The sequence below is a fragment of the Hemiscyllium ocellatum genome, chromosome 23 (genome assembly GCF_020745735.1).
Source record: "Hemiscyllium ocellatum isolate sHemOce1 chromosome 23, sHemOce1.pat.X.cur, whole genome shotgun sequence".
NCBI lineage: Eukaryota > Metazoa > Chordata > Chondrichthyes > Orectolobiformes > Hemiscylliidae > Hemiscyllium > Hemiscyllium ocellatum.
In genome coordinates this window covers 47,473,068-47,488,974 of record NC_083423.1, presented here as the reverse complement: position 1 = coordinate 47,488,974, position 15,907 = coordinate 47,473,068, and the positions used below count along the sequence as shown (strand labels likewise).

The 15,907-nt window shown below is 42.8% G+C and overlaps 1 long non-coding RNA gene across 2 annotated transcripts in view; it reads right to left on the bottom strand.

Moving 5' to 3' along the window:
• The window catches only part of LOC132826776 (uncharacterized), a 137,305-nt gene that overhangs the window by 109,474 nt on the left and 11,924 nt on the right, over positions 1-15,907 (bottom strand). The window contains exons 4-5 of one of the 2 annotated variants that reach the window (XR_009645914.1): positions 8,119-8,228; positions 4,905-4,954 (exon numbers count right to left, since the gene is read on the bottom strand). This is a non-coding gene — a long non-coding RNA (uncharacterized LOC132826776). Of the gene's footprint in view, positions 1-4,904; positions 4,955-8,118; positions 8,229-15,907 lie in introns of those variants that run through there. The other variant, XR_009645913.1, reaches the window with a different exon arrangement.

Below are 15,907 nucleotides of genomic sequence, written 5' to 3'. Positions count from 1 at the left end.
ATATTGACTACTTAATAAGGTAGAGATATATTGGGCAGAAATTTGAGTATGTTCAAGACAGAGACCAATGGATTTCTAAATATTAAAGACATCAAGAAATAGCAAGAGAGTTTTGGAAATTGGCACTAAAAGACGATTGGCCATGGTCTCACTGAATGATGGAGCAAGCTCATGGGGCTGAATCAAAGCGTATGGCACTGGAAAAGCACAGGAGGTCAGGCAGCATTCAAGGAGCAGGACAGTCGATGTTTCAGGCATAAGCCCCTCATCAGGAATGTGAGGGGGGAGGGGCCTGAGAGATAAATAAGACGGAGGGGTAGGGCTGGGGGGAAGGTAGTTGGGAAGGTGATAAATAGATGCAGGTGAGGGGTGATGGTGGTCAGTTGGAGAAGAGAGTGGAACGGATAAGTGGAAAGTAAGATGGACAGGAGGACAGTTCAAGAGGACGATGTTGAGTTGGAAGGTTGGATCTGGGATTTGGGGGTGAGGGGAGATGAGGAAACTGGTGAAATCAACAGTGATGCCATGTTTGGGAATCCCAAGGTGGAAGATGAGGTGTTCTTTCTCCAGGCATCGGGTGGCTAGGATTTGGCAGTGGAGGAGGCCCATGACCTGTGTGTTCTTGGCAGAGTGGGAGAGTAGTTGAAGTCGTCGGCCATAGGGCGTTGGGGTTGTTTGGTGCTTGCATCCAAGAGATGTTTCCTGAACAGTTCCGTGAGTTGGCACCCCATCTCCTCAGTATAGAGGAGACCACATCAAGAGCAATGGTTACAGTAGATGAGGTGTTTGCAAGTGCAGGAAATTTTCTGCCAGATGTGGAAGGATCCTTTGGGGCCTTGGATGAAGGTGAGCGGGGAGGTGTGAGCGCAGGTTTTACAACGCTTGCAGTGGCAAGGCAAGGTGCCGAGATTGGAGGGTAGGTTGGCGTGGACCTATCGAGGGAGTCTTGGAGGGAAGGTGATAGGGCTGGGGAGGGAAATACATCTCTGGTGGTGGGATCTGACTGTAGGTGGTGGAGATGGTGGAGGATGATGCATTGTATCTGGAGATTAGTGGGGTGAAAGGTGTGCACCAGGACGGTTCTAATCTTGTTGCCTTTGGAGGGGTGGGGTTCAAGGGCAGGGGTACAGGAAGTGGAAGTGATGTGCTGGTGAGCATTGTTGACTACATGGGAGGGGAAATTGCGGTCCTTGAAATAGGAGGCCATCAGGGATATTCTGGAGTGGAATTATTCCTCCTGGGAGCAGATTCAGTGGAGGCGGAGGAATTGGGAGTAAGGGATAGCATTTTTACAGTGGGGGGGTGGTTGAGAGGAGGTGTAGTCCAGGTAGCTGTGGGAGCCAGTGAATTTGAAGTCAATGTCAGGGTTGAGTCGGTCACTGGAAATGGGGACAAAGAGGTCCAGGAAGTGGAGGGGTGGAGGTGTCCGAGATGGGCCAGGTGAACTTTATGTCAGGGTGGAAGTATTTGTGAAGTTGATGAACTGTTCAACCTTCTCGTGGGAGCATGAAGTGGCGCCAATACAGTCATAATGTAATGGAGGAAAAGGTGGGAAATAGTGCAGGTGTGACTACAGAAGATGAACTGTTCCATGTACCCGACAAAAAGGCAGGCATTGCTGGGGCCCATGTGGGTACCAATGGCTATACCCTTTGGTCTGAAGGAAGTGGGAGGATTTGAAGGAGAAGTTGTTGAGGGTGAGGACCAGTTCCGCCAATCAAGTGAGTGTGTCGGTGAAGGGAGACTGATTGGTTGGCAGGACAGTCAGAAACAGAGGGCTTGGAGATCTTCACCATGGTGGACGGACGTGTTAAGGGACTGGATGTCCATGATGAAGATAAGGCGTGTGGGTCAGGAAAATGAAAGTCATTGAGGGCGAGAGTGGTGTCCCGAATGCATGTGAAGATTTCCTTGACCAAGAGGGACAGGACAGTGTCATGGTATGAGGAGATAAGTTCAATGGGGCAGCAACAGGCTGAGACGATGGGCTGACTGGGGCAGTCAGGTTTATGAATTTTGGGTAGGAGGTAGAACCGGGGTTCCAGGACTTTGAGGTTGGAGGCTGTGGATGGGAGATTCCATGAGATGATGAGGTTGTGGATGGTCTGGGGGATGATGGTTGGTGATGGGAGGTGAGATTATGGTCAAGGGAGCAGCCTCATGGACCTGAAAGGACTACTCATTTTCCTATTTCCTATATTTATAAATTAATCTAGTTTTATAAGATGGTGCCTCTTAGATTCCATGCTGGGACCATTTCAAAATAAGTTAGTAGCATAACCCATTTGGATGAATGAAGGAACATTTCATTGAAGATCGACTGGAGGTACATTGTGGTGATTGGTCTCTTATTAGCTTCCAGCTGTTGTTGATACAACAGTTAAAGACAAAAATTGATTGGATTTTAAAAGGATAGTGTGAGAATAAACTCCAGTAAAAATCCCAGTAGGCTACATAGAGGAAGTGTGGATCCCAAATTCATAAAGTGGCGATTTTTGAAGGGATTGTAGACTTACTGAAACAATGGGTCAAGATTAGAATAGCGCTGGAAAAGCACAACAGGTCAGGCAGCACCCGAGGAGCAGGAAAATCAACATTTCAGGCAAAAGCCCTTCATCAAGTATAAGGCTTTTGCCTGAAATGTCAATTTTCCTGCTCCTTAGTTGCTGCCTGACCGGCCATACTTTTCCTGCACTACTCTAATCTCCAGCATCTGCAATACCCACTTTCACCTTACTGATGATGGTCTGATTTTCAGATCAAGCTCAGGAAAATCAGTTCTGAACCGGCCCACCCTGATTCTTAAAGGGCCAGACCAATTTCTAGCAGGTCGTAGGCTTGACATGCAATCCAGGAGAGCAGGCTGACTTCAAAGGCTAGAGGACCTATGGTAGGCTGTCAACCAAAACCATTGGCCAAGATGCCAGCTGCAGATTTTCGGATAAAGGAAGGCATTTCAATATTGAAGTGCCGAAATAAGAAGATATCATCCCTTTTATTTGTAAATATCGAAGAGTCTCAGGAGCCTAGAGATGACTGTGTAGGCTGATCAGTTACCTTGGTTGTGATCCACCTGTGATCCACAGGAGCTGTGTCCTGGAGGCAGGTCACAGTGCAGAGCGTGGAGTTCAAGGCAGTCTGAGCCTGTGCCAGCCTGGGAGCCGAGTCCGTGGAAGCAGCAAGGCCTCGTGTTCTGAAACCCAGCAGCCATGGACTTAGTGAAAAGTTAAAGGGATGTTAAGCTTATGAGGAGAGATTGAGTAGACTGGGATCATATTCATTTGAATTTAGCAGAATCTTATGGAAACATATAAAACTATGAAGGGAATAGTTAATATGGAAGTAGAGAGGATGTTTCCACTGGCAGGTGAAACTAGGACCAGAGGACATAGCCTCAAAATTAGGGGGAGCAGATTTAGGACTGAATTGAAAAGGAGCTTCTTTACCCAGGGCATTGTAAATCTATGGAATTCCTTGCCCAATGAAGTATTTGAGGCTTCCTCAATAATGCTTTCAAAGCTAAGATAGACATTGTTTTTGAATGGTAAAGGAATAAAGAGTTATGGTGAGATGGTGGATAGGTGGAGCTGAGGCCACAAAAGGATCAGCCATGATCTTATTGAAAGTGAGCTCAAATGGCCAGATGACCTACTCCTGCTCCTAGTCCTTATGTTCTTATGACTATAATTTGAGTACTTTTTAACAATACTTTTTATTCTTATTCTGGACTTTAACTAATTTGAGTACTTTGTAAAAATTTGTATTCCTATGCTTGACTATTTTTACTCTTTCAATTGTTATTAGACACATTGTACTAAGATGGTACCGTTATATACTTTTCACTGCACGTGACAATAAAGGTTAGTCCATTGTATGTGGGTAGATTAAGGTAACGTTGCTATGGTCCAACTGGAGGATTTGCTGCTTTCTCATTAGAGAGACACAACTGGTGGTGGTTTTACTTTGGGATCACCTCAGGCAAGCGGAGAATTCGAGAAGGAGACTCCCTCATGGTGACCTCAGCTAGTGCAGGCATTGAGCTCATGCTTTTGGGCATCATTCTACATCACAAGCTAGCTATCCAACCAACTGAACTATGAGATGAAGTATGACTCTCATTCTTTTCCCAACATAAGGCCGTATAGTTTTCTGGCCACGATATAAACCAAAGTCTAATGCCCATGTTGATGAATGGAAATTACAGTGAGCACAGCAATGGGACTTTAATCATTCTAATTTCCCTGAATTGGCTACCACCACAGACCTGACCTGCTGCGCTTTTCCAGCAACACATTTTCAGCTCTGATCTCCAGCATCTGCAGTCCTCACTTTCTCCTCTTTTTACCACCACAGACCCAAAGATGGCTCAGGATCAGTGCTGAACCAGCAAAGTAGCCAAGGAGCAAAACTGCAGGACCATCACATCCGATCCCAACTCTGACCTGCTTAAAAATCCTCACCAATGATGTGAGTTTCAATCCATCTCCTTTCATTCCCCTCACAGACCCTTCTTTTTAAACTAGTTTGTAGCACACCCAACAAAAAAAGGGGAAAATCTGGATTTAGTTTTAGGGAGTGAAGCCAAAGAGGGAGATAATGTATCAGCAGCAGAGGAATGATCATAAATCAGTCAGATTTACCATTGTCTCAAAAAAGGATACAGATAATAGGAGCATAATTGTCACATTGGAAATAGGCCAATTTTGCCAAGTGAGTTATGATTTGGCAAACACAGTCTGGAACATTCAATGTTGTGGTAGGTATACAAGGAGGAGGGTGGGGGGGGGGGGGGGGAAGGTGGAATGGTGGTGGATTCAAAACAAAGCTATTTCCATATGGAAATAAGTGCAAGTCAAAAATCTAGATCCTTCCCCTGCTACCAACAGTTATCAAAGTTTATTCATGGTCCAATGAGGTAAAAAATAAAGTCCTTTGATTAGATACTGCAGAGAACCTACAGGAGAATAGAAAACAAAGGCAGAAAATTAAAAAGGAAATTAGAAAAGCATGAAAAATATTGGCAAATAAATCAAGCAAAGAAGTTACAGGTGTTTAATGAATACATTAAGAGCTGTAGGATTACTAAGGGAAGAGTAGAAACTAATTAAAAACAACATAATATTGAGGATGCTAGGAATTTGAAACCAATATCAAAAATGCTGGTAATACTCAATCAGTCTCTGTAGTTATCAATGACCTTTCACCAAACCAGGAAGAACAGAGCTTATCAAAGACCATGAAAGGATTTGTGTAGTTACAGAAGATTAAGGCATGGACCTTTAAAATGTATTTTGTGAGGGATTTTTCATGACTCACCAAGGTCGGAAACAGAGTTGGAGAGGAATTGAAAACACAATCACCAGATGCCAAGCTGGTCATTCAACACTGCAGCTACCATGAGTTGTTTTAGAGGAGGCAGGTTCAGAAACTAGCTGGGCTGTTTGACACTATAAGGAAAGCAACTTGTTAAGCTCATTAAGCTCCTCATTGAGGGGTGTTATGATAGTGGTAAGGAGTAATCAGTAAGGAGCTAGATGATGCAGTCATTACAGCCAAAGAGAGCAAGTGTAAAATTTTAAATGGAATAAGTTCATCGTGAAGGGAATATTAAGAGATTGGGTACCTAAATTACAAAGTCCTGCTGAATGGTCTCAAGCTGCTAAAAGAGGTAGGGAGGAAATAGAGGAGGGTCTGAACGTAAAGTTTCATCTTATCTGCCTATGCTGACTGTTGTGTTGCCTCATAGTTGAATGCAGTACACCTTTGCAAGACATGCTCAATGTATCATTGCAAGTGACCTGAGGGTATAAAGGGGCTAATCGAAATGGGGCTTTAAATGGGGCTAGTTGAAACATGACACATTGATGGAAACATTCTGCTCTTTGTAACTGGGTAGCTTAATATTACCCCGATATTGAAATGTTTGTAACTAGAATACCACGGGTGGCACAGTGGTTAGCACTGCTGCCTCACAGTGCTAGAGACCCAGGTTCAATTCCTGCCTCGGGCGACTGACTGTATGGAGTTTACACATTCTCCCTGTGTCTGCATGGGTTTCCTCCCACAGTCTGAAAATGTGTAGGTTAGGTGAATTGGCCATACTAAATTGCCCGTAGTGTTAGGTGAAGGGGTAAAGGTAGGGGAATGGGTTTGGTGGTCAGTGTGGACGTGTTGGGCTAAAGGGCCTGTTTCCACATTGTAACTAATCTAATATTTGGATATATCAGAAGCTCTAATAAACGTCTTTCAATACCACAATACCTAAATTGAATTTGGAGTATTCTGTGCAGTTCTGGTTGCCATACGGTAGAGGCTTTGGAGAGGGTGCAAAGGTTTACCAGGATGTTGCTTAGATTAGAGGGTATTAGTTATAAGGAGAGGTTGGATAAACTTGGATTGCATTTACTGGAAATTTGGAGGTTGAGGGGGCAACCTAGTTGAAATCAATAAAGTTTTGAGAGGTATGGCTGGAATGGATAAGCAGAGTCTTTTTTCCAGAGTGGAAATGTCAAATAATAGAGGACTTAGGTTTAAGGTGAAAGGGGAAAAATTTAAATATGTAAGACAAGTTTTTTACACAGAGAATGGTAGATGCCTGGAGCGCACTATCAGGAGAGGTGGGAGAAGCAGAAGCGATAGCAATGTTTAAGAGGCATGTAGACAAGACGAACAGGTGGTGAATAGAAGGATAGGGACCATGTGCAGACACATGGGATTAATTTAGAATGGCATCATGGTTGGCACAGACATGGTGGGCCGAAGGGCCAGTTTCTGTGCTGTACTGCTCTATGTTCTATATTACCATGTCCAGTTCTTACATTATGGGAGATAATATTGGCATTACCATAACAGGTAAGAATACGCTACTGGAGGCATGGCCCACACCACAGCAGGAATTCATGATTGGCTGCGGTAACCAATTAAAAAAGAGTCCAAGATCTCAATGGTGGGGTTTTGAGACCATCAACTAGACAACAGTCCTGAACATCACCATTAACAGCACCAATTTCTGTCAGTAGATGATCTGTAAATTAAACAGCTAGAATGCAGAACTATTTCCTTTCTGCTTAAATTTATATAAAGTTTGAAAGTTGAAAAATGTGATGCTGGAAAAACACAGCAGGCCAGGCAGCATCCAAGGAGCAGGAGAATTGATGTTTCAGACATAAGCCCTTCTTCAGGAATGAGGCGAGTGTGCCAAGTGGGCTGAGATAAAAGGTAGGGGGGAGGGAATTTGGGGGAGGGGTGCTGGGAATACGATGGGTGGAAGGTGGTGAAGGTGAGGGTGATAGGCCGGAGAGGGGGTGGGGGCGGAGAGGTCGGGAAGAAGATTGCAGGTCAAGAGGGCGGTGCTGAATCTGAGGTTTGGGACTGAGATAAGGTGGGGGGAGGGGAAATGAGGAAGCTGAAGAAATCTACATTCATCCCGTGTGGATGGAGGGTTCCTAGGCGGAAGATGAGGCGCTCTTCCAACAGGCGTCGTGTGGCCAGAGTCTGGCGATGGAGGAGGCCAAGGACCAGTATGTCATTGGCGGAGTGGGAGGGGGAGCTAAAGTGTTCAGCCACGGGGCAGTTGGGTTGGTTGGTGCGGGTGTCCCAGAGGTGTTCTCTGAAACGTTCCGCAAGTAGGCGGCCTGTATCCCCAATATAGAGGAGGCCACATCAGGTGCAGCGGATACAGTAAATGATGTGTGTGGAGGTACAGGTGAATTTGCAACAGATATAGAAGGATCCACTGCTGCCTTGGAGGGAGGTGAGGGGGGAGGTGTGGGCGCAAGTTTTGAAAACCTGTCTTTTACTTTAAGAAAAATAAATTGTTAGCTGACTTTCCAATTTAGAAATTTTTTTAAAAAGCAGTCAAAAGCTTAAAGTAACATTTGGACAGGCAAATGGGTGGGATAGATATGGAGAGATATGGACCAAATGCAGGCAAGTGGAACTAGATTAATTGTGAAAACTGGTCAGTATGGACACTTTAGGCCAAAGGGCCTGTTTCCATGCTCTATGACTCTGTAAACCTAAGGTTACTCATGGCAGGAATACAAAGCTCCAGTGAACAAAAACACAAAAACCTTTTCAAAATATTAAAATGCAGTTTTATGCTCTAACAAACCTTACCTGTGTGTAGCAATTGGTTAGTTCCACCATTTTCTTGATCCAAGTTGACGTAAAGCGGTCTTGTCACTCTTTATTTGGCATGAAAGTCATCTAGTGGCTGAAACCTGCAACTGCAATTTTGACTTTCAAAATTGTGTTTATTAATCCAACATTCTAAAGGGATTACAGTCCAGTAAAGGAGCAGCAACCAGAAAATAAAGTGAAACAGGAGCTGAAAAGGCAAAATGAGAGGAGAAGAAGGCTAAACTGGTCAAAGAAACAAAACAAACATGCCACTGTACTTGAATAAATAAATAGTTAATTATGGACTGCACAGCCAATGATGCCTTTACTGAATTACAGCTATTCAAGTGTTGTATGTAGTTCTGTTTTACAGATCAATAAATAAATGATCCTGAGAATGAAAATTTTGTTTCCCATCAGCAAGGAGAATTAATTCATCTGAACTCTCTGCAGTTGATCAATAAGATCCAGAAAAGATCTGGAAAGTTCTTGAAGACCAGTTCAATATAAGAATAAATTTCAGGGTTAATAGACTACAACTCACGTCACACAGGCAGAAACTCCAAGAATGTATTGAGCAGTTTACCACAGCAAAGGATAGGTGTCAACTTTCCCTCTAAACTGTGGAAAACCACAGGTGCTGTAACAGTTTCATTTACCTAAAATCTGTTCAGCATTTCTTCATTTTTGCAAAGCATGTGGCACCAAGGCATACTGTACCTACACATGCAGGATATCTATTCCAAAGATCAAGCCAGAACCCAGAACAAAGCACAGGTGATCATACAGAAAATTGCACATCACAATACTGGCACAAAGCAAAGTGGTAGGAACTAACAAAAACACAGATATATCAATAAGCTCAAAATGTTAATTTTAGATGAGGAACAAGCTTTCCATATTGTTAACCTCACACACCATATTGATAGTGTAAGGTGATCTTAAACTTTTATAACCATTGAAACTAATGTCCTGAAAAGGCAGTGTCTAAAATCAACACAAAAGCTGCTGACAATATATTGTCACTGCGCAGTTTGAAGGTTATGGACGCCAGCAAGTGGCAAGTGGCACACCATGGTATAATTGACAAGAGATAGTCCCACAGGGTATAACAGATCACCAATTCCATTCATAAGCAGAATCATACTACAGTGTCAGTATACAAATTCTTCTTCACTTCCCAAAATCTTACCCAAGGTAGAATGAAGTTAGATCTAGGTGGAGTCACAAATCCTGAGTTACAAACCACACCCACTCTGATGGAACAGATCATGCCTGGTGCAATCAAATCAGCTGAAGTTGAAGCTGTTCTTAAGGTTGGTCTGTTAACAATTTGGCCAGAACCATGGTGAACTGTTTAAATTGGCAACTACTACAAGAGTTGCAAAAGTCTATTATCTGAGATGGCCTGACATTATGAAAGAAATTGCTGAGAACATTCATTTACTTTGGCCACACCAAGACGAGTTTGGTATCTCATGTCAAGTTATCTTCAAGGACAAACACATCCTAGTACCAAAGGAATTACACAAAGATATCACAATGACATTACAGCCGGGACAAATGGGTGTTGAACAGGCAGGATGACTGACACTATGAATCTGTGTACTGGCCAAGGGTACCTCAGGATATTTAACAACTTATAAATGTATGTGAGGCATGTCAAATGTACCAGCCACAGCAGCAGAGGGAGCCTTTACATCCACACAACGTTTTAACTACTTCTTGTAACTACGACAAGTAACAATAGAACTGTTCACAGTGCACAAGGAAGATTACATTCTTGTGATGATTTCTCTAAGTATCTCATCGTTCAACGGCTTAGTAATAAAATGAATGTGACCATCGCTGATACAACCATCGCTGTTTTCAGGTTATTCTATGTCCCAGAACATATAGGGTCTGACAACAAATTGCATTTCCCTGGCCACTCATTTCATAATGGTAAGTAAGAGTGATCCATATCGCATTGTCACACCACTGCCCTCGCTCAAACAGTCTAACAGAGGATATGGTACAGGAGACAGTGAGAGCTGCAGATGCTGGAGATTGGAGTCAAAATGTGTGGTGCTGGAGCAGCACAGCAGGTCAGGCAGCATCCGAGGAGCAGGAGAGTCGATGTTTCGAGCATAAGCTCATCATCAGAAATGCAGGGGACAGGGGGTGCCCAAGGGGGCTGAGAGATAAATGGGAAGGGGATGGGGCTGGGGGAAAGGTAGCTAGGAATGCAATAGGTAGATGAAGGTGGAGGGTGGTGGTAATAGGTCGGAGCAGATAGGTGGGAAGGAAGATGGACAGGTAGGACAGTTCAAGAAGGTATATGGTACAACCTATCCGGTCAATGACCATTACCTGTCAAACAACAAAACAAGACTGTCACATCGCACCACTGCATTTTTATGCAGCACTAATGGAGAAGAGATCACCATCCTCAATGCTTGAAAGGAAAGTGTGAGCAACAACCAATGGGCTAATTATTCCAAGACAGGGTACGTTCGTTTCCAAATACAGGGGAGAATAAAAGAGGTAGATGACAAGTGAGCAGAACAACCACAGCTACACACATAGTAAAGAATATGAGTCAAAAACCCAAATACTTGGATACCAGCACAGGTTCCTAGAATATGCAACCAGCCCAGTTCATATAAGATCACTTCTGATCATGATACTACATTGAGAGAGAACTAAAAACTGGTGCTAATTTCAGTTAGCTTTGGAGAAGGATGAAGTGAAGATATTTGAACTGGGGAAGGGAGAGTTCTGCTATTGCTGCGTATTTCAGCTCAGGCATTCTCTTGGCTCCTGACTCCACTTTGGAAAGCCTTGTTATAAACTCTGGTTTACATGTTAGTATAGTTTTAGAATCGATGACACGTGCATAAGACATGCTCATGATATCATCACTGCATCAGGGAACATGCCCTAAGGGTATAAAGGTCTCAGCTTCCATCTGAACTGGGGTTAGTTGAAGTCTGAGACATTGGTGGAAGCATGCTATGCTTTGTAATAAATTGTTTGATATTTGCCCAGACACTAAAATGCCTGTGATTCTCATAACTACCGATATCCATCAAGAACTGTAATGAACATTTGTTGAATCTTTCAACACCATGTTACCCACAGTTGATTTCTAGGTTATGTGAACTAATATAATTTTTGCTGCTTCAAATAAAAATACCCGGAAGACGTCAATGTCCACACCACAGTATCAGTTCAATGTTAGAGGACTGTGCACATGTCCCACTGTCTTTAAAGTAGAAAGTAAGGAATGAAGACAGTAATTACAGACAGTCGGATTAAATTTGGTGGCAAGAGAGTCATTGGAAACTTTTCTGAGGGACTGTACAAATCACAACTAGAGGCACAAATTAATGAAGAGCAGTCAGCATGGGCTTGTTCAGAAAAGATTATGTCGGTGGAACGTGCCTAATGTTTTGAAGAGGTAACAAGGAAATTTGATGCGGGTAGTACATTTGATGACTATATGTATTTTGACAAGATCCTACATCGTAGAACAGTCAGACAAGTTAAAATGAAGTGAGGATTTGGAACCAAATCTAGCTCAGCCTCAGGAAGCAAGAGGTAATGGTTGATGGGTACTTTAATGATGAGAAAGCTGTTTCCAATGGATTCCACAAGCCTCAGAGCTGTTCCAATAAGGACATTTCTAGATATTCACTTGTAGTGCTATATTGTACAGGGATATGAATCAAAACTGGAATTAGACTGATCAGTCGCATTGTAACTATGCAATCTATCTCAAATTAGAACAGATGCCACAGACACCATGAACTGAATGGACTCATTCTGTGCTTTAAATTTTCTACGTTTTATATGTTTCTATGTCATAAGGTTGAGATCAGAAATTTTAGACTGGTCAAGAAACAAACCTTGGACACTTGCTGGTCAACACGTCGCAGTGGCTTGTCAACTATATTGACTGAGCTATTGGGAGAGCCCCGGTCTCACTTTGCAAATACAGAACTCATTACTGGCAAGTGAAATACTCCAACAGTAAAAGCACACTAGTTTGGTAATGGAACCACTTGACAGCATCAGGAATAGAAGGAACAAGAAATGCGAACAAAATGTTGGAGTATTTCACTTAACAGTAATGAGCACTGCATTTGCAAAGGAAACTAGGAACAAATGAGTCGCCACATGCCGTGTAAATTACCGCTAGTTACTGTCAAATGTTTACATTAATACAAATGGTTCTGAAGGATGCTCGTATAGTATTCCATTTCCAGCAATGCATTACAGTAGGAGGAGATTAAGTGCAATTGTGCTATGTCTTCCCTTGCCTGTGTTACGTTGAATGCATATGATTAAATTTTTCTCCTTTTAAGAATCAGGACAAATGTCCATTTCTCATTATAATTAAGGACCATGAACAGAATTGCAGGATTGCGTGGCTTTAGAATTTTTTTTAAACGATAATGAAAAAGTAGTATCCAATTATAACACACCCGTAATGATCCTTTAACAATTCTCAAGCAACTAGCAAGGCACTTAACCAATTAAATGTCACAAAGTTCATTCACCACGGAATCTGTAATTTTAGGGAATGGATCATCTGCAAGTTGATGAAAAAAATTAACAAGGACATCACTAAGCTCCTCACATCCAACTATTACTATTGCTATATATAGTGTAGACACTGCTATATAGGCAAATGTTGTAATTATTTTGCACAGAATGACAGATAAAATGTTTTTCGAGGTTAAGAGATACATGTTGGGCAGACCACTGGGAAAGTGGCTTATCCTTCGAGTTGTGCCATGGAGAACCTTTATATCTGTGTGAGGAACCAAATGGGGTTTTAATATTAACAATCATCACAAAAGCAGCATCTCCAGCATTGACCAGAGATGCCTCCTCAGTGCAGCACTGAAATGACAATCCACACTGTTCAAAGCAGTTATGTGGTTAGGTTTGAACACTTCTAACTCAGAAGTTAGCAAGTGATCCAAAGCAACAGCATCAAACCATATCAGGTCCAGCAGATTTTTCATGGACCTGATAATGTCCAGATACACAAAGAGGAGTGTGTGCAGTACCTCACCTTAGGTCCTAAAGGGAGATGGAATTTAAACTCCACCACCACTGCCCCAACATTATAGATCTCCTTGTTTAACGGAGGGGACTGACCCATCTCAGGGGAAATGGTTCAAGCAACTCACTGTAACTCTGGCCTCTACATAGAGATGGTGTAGGGATAACAAGATTGCGGAAACTTCCAAAGTCATGGGGTTACAGTGGGGACATTAATAGTGATGAAAAGGGCTCAATCAAAATCCAGTGGAGGCTGAGCCAGAGGGAGAGCAACAGAAAGGGTCAAATGAAGTAAGGGGGGTGGTGGTGGTTGTGGGCACTGATGATTCACAGGCATGGCCTGCATGTTATTGACACCAACACAGATTTGGAACTTGTACATTTTGTATTGAAATTCAAAAGCACAATAATTTTATAAAATGTGTGTGACTCCCTACAAAGTGAGCAGGGTATGTTATTGCATTTTCTTCAGGTTCAGCATTAATAACTTTGCTTTTGAGGCTTTCCTGGTGACAACTGCAGTAATCATGCTTTCACTGATTCAATAATGCCATCGATCTGCCTCCTATTTGCCCTTCATGTTCAGTAGTTGTCCACGGTGCCTCAGTGGCTAGCTCTGCTGCCTCACAGTGCCAGGGACCTGGGTTCAATTCCAATCTCAGAAGACTATCTGTGTAGAATTTGTATGTTCTCCCCATGTCTGTGTGGGTTTTCTTCAGGTGCTCTGGTTACCTCTTACAGTCCAAAGATGTGCAGGTTAGGTGAATCGGCCAAGCTAAATTGTCTGTGGTGTTCAGGAATTTGTAAATTAAGTGCATTAATAATGGGTTTGGGTAGGATAGCCTTTGGAGGGCCAGTATGGATTTGTTGGGCCAAATGTTCTGTTTCCACAATGTAGAGATTCTATGATGAATTGGGTTTTCAAATTATGGCTTCAAAGCAATCATTGCATTATATTGTACCCATTGTTGGCCTCCTTGTCACGTAAGTTAAACAAATGGCATGAAGGAATGGATTGAAATGCAAAAGAATTTTTGAAAACCAGGGATTTACAAGGATGGTTGCATGTTTTTAAAAATAAGGGGTGGCACAGTGGCTCAGTGGTTAGCATTGCTGCCTCATAGTACCAGGGACCCGGGTTCAATTCCTGTCTCGATCAACTGTCTGTGTGGAGTTTGCACATTCTCCCCATGTCTGTGTGGGTTTCCTCCGGGTGCTCCAGTTTCCTCCCACAGTCTAAAGATATGCAGGTCAGGTGAATTGGCCACGCTAAATTATCCGTATTTTTAGGTGCATTAGTCAGGGTAAAGGTAGCGAAATGGGTCTGGGTGGGGTGCTCTTCGGAGGGTCGGTGTGGACTTATTGGGCCGAAGGGCCTGTTTCCACACTGTAGGGAATCTAATATAATTTGATACCTTTTGTGAACAATGCTTGTACAGCTGTGGTTCCCGAAATATGCAGACAAACTGGAGCCGAGGGATGTTTACAAGTGGAACTAATTGTTGTAGAGCAATGGTCAGTTACTTATGACAAAGCTTCTCTGCCTGGCAACAACTATGTCATTGATTGCCAGGTAATTGAACTGCTTTCACTGGGAGCAAGATGGAGAAAAGATAGCGAGACCAGAAGAGAAACCTGCAGGACTACTGCAGCCAAAAGCTCCTTCTCTTAGTTCTTTGCATTAAGTCACTTTAAACCTGAAAAAGACCTGTTAATTAATTTCTCCAGCAGATGTGCAAGTGTGAATTGGATGAGCCAGTTATCTTTCGTAAGTGAACCAGCCACTCTGTGCCTCTTGCAAACCAGTAGACACATTTGGAAAAAGCAAAGTCAAGGAGAAACCTTTGGATCAGACATAACTCACCCAGCAGATCTTGTGACCAAAGAACCATTTCTCCCATTTCTCCATAGCCCCATGTTTTTCTCCAGCTGTTTACGTCTGTCTATGTGTGTGTGTGTGTGTGTGTGTGTGTGTGTGTGTGTGCGCGCGTGCGGCAGTTATAAGGAGTTTCAAGTTTTCATTTGTAAAATGCACTTAATTCGATGTAATTGTTTACCTGAATCTAATTACTGTACTGGGAATAATGCTTCTTCTCCGGTAGAGAAAACTGGGCCATGCTTTCTATCCACCTGGATCTGAAAATTAAGTACTTTGTGTATCACTTTTAAAACTTGACTTCTGTGATGACTCGAGGAATAGCGGGGTTTGATTTACAGAGTACTGTCTCAGTGGGTTTTGACTTGATTAGATGGAGCTTAAAAGTAGAAACTCCAGTTTCCCATTACTAATTACACTCCTTCTGAGTTCCGGAAGGCAACACTTTGTGGCTATTATATTCTTATACTTGTGATGATGCTATGGCTTTAAGAGGTGTGTTTTGTCCTGATTTCTGTTGGGGGAGGGGGACAGGTGGTGAGAAGTCTATGAGGCGATAAACAACTTGTGAGGCCTGTTTTTATAAAAAGTTGGAACAGTAGAAGCAGCCTGACTGGATGGGGTCAAACCCCCACAGAACCAGGATCTTTAGTTTTTTCAGCAGCAGTTGCTGTTGGAGTCTTGAAGAAGTGAAAGCTATTTTTTCCTTCTCTTTGGTACAGCCAAAAACTGGGGGTTCTTTGCCTGCTATGGGAGTTATATGTGAGACAGCCTGTTTTCTGTATTTGCCTTTTGCTAAGGGTGTGTTTATGAAATGTTACTATATTGGAGCAGTTACTTAGTAATAATTACTGC